Source organism: Orycteropus afer, unplaced genomic scaffold, assembly GCF_000298275.1.
Source record: "Orycteropus afer afer isolate SDZICR_OR568_19922 unplaced genomic scaffold, OryAfe1.0 scaffold00507, whole genome shotgun sequence".
In the NCBI taxonomy this organism is placed as follows: Eukaryota; Metazoa; Chordata; class Mammalia; order Tubulidentata; family Orycteropodidae; genus Orycteropus; species Orycteropus afer.
Window position 1 is genome coordinate 362,473 of NW_006922094.1, and position 1,597 is coordinate 364,069.

Genomic DNA, 1,597 nt, shown 5'->3' on the forward strand with positions numbered 1-1,597 from the left:
TGAACTCATACATGTTAGTGTTAATGCTCTTATGCTGCAGAAACAGATGTTTTAGCCCCCAGTCCACTCCAAACTTGGAGCTGTTCCAAGTCTAGGGAGGAAAAAGATACTTGGCAGAGCTTTCTAAATCCTGTAATCCAGAGTAGGAGCTCTGGTGGTACAGTGGTTAAGACATTTGGCTGCTAACCAGAAGGACAGAGTTTTGAACCCACCAGCTGCTCCACAAGAGAAAAATAAGGCAGTTTGCTTCTGTAAAGGTTTACAGCCTTGGAAACCCTATGGGGCAGTTTTGTCCTATAGGGTCCCTGTGAGTCAGAATTGACTCAGTGGCAGTGGTTTTGATTATAAATCATAACATTGCACATCTGGGAATGAACATCTCAGAATGACATTTAAACAGATACATGCTCAAATGTTGTTTGTAGTACATATTACACATGTTACTAAGGAGATAAGATGTACAGAGCTCTGGTGGCTCAGTGCTTAAGACACTTGACTGCTAACCAGAAGCCTGGTAGTTCAAATCCACCAGCCACTCCTTGGAAGGAAGATTGGGCAATCTACTTCCGTAGAGATACCACCTCGGATACCCAAGGAGGGGTCGCTCTGAGTTGGCTCAGACTTGACGGCAGTGAGTTTTAGAGTTATTAAGCTATACAAAGAGAAAAACAGTTGTAAGTGCCGTTCGTCACAACTCAAACACATCGTCAGTCGGGGACTACCTGTAGTGAGCCTCTTAGCAGTTCCGCTAACAGGGAATGTCACCCTCTGGTCCTCCCCGGAGCACCCACAGCACGGCCCTCTGTCACACCGTCCCCTGCCTCCCTGCCTGGACCCGCTCTCCCTGAAGTTCTGGCCCTACTTCACTGCTCACCCACTCGGATTGCAGTCTCTCAGGGCTTGGTCCCAGTCCTCCTCTCGCCTCTCTCCAGTCCTCTGTCTTCACCTCTAGCTGCATATTGAAATCAGCTGCAGAACCTTTAAAAGACGCTGGGGTCTGGCCCCAGCCCAGCTGATTCAGAATCTCTGGGAGTTGGGGGGTGGGTGAGCTCCCCAGTGACTCTCATGGACAGCTGGGGGAGAGATCCACTACCTAGGACAGTGAGGGCAGCTTCACCATAGACAACTCCCAGCTTTCCGGCCGCCTGGCCCGTGCGTGGCTGCCTCCCTCGTCCTCACACCTTCCGCCCATGCTCTTGGAGGCTGTGGGGTCCTCCCCAGTGATAGACGCGGTCTCTTGACGCACATCCCAGCTCAGAAGGCCCCGCCCAGCAAGCTTACAGAGCCCACTTTGTCAGCAGCATTGCATTGTATTGCACCCTTTGAAGTTACCTCATTTTCTTTACTTATTTCTCTGTCTTCCCTCTACTGGAAGGAAGTAAGTTCAGCAGGGCCTGGGGTGAGGGTGGAGAAGCTGGGAGGCTGCTGGCCTGCTCCCAGGTGGATCCTGAGCACCTGGAGCAGCGGGACTTGGTAGATGCCTAAGAAATGTATGGATTAATGTATGGATTTAAACAGATACATGGATTTAAGTGCTTGCTGTGTGTGTGGCTCTGGTGGTGTAGTGCCTAAGGCTTTTGACTGCTAACCAGAAGGT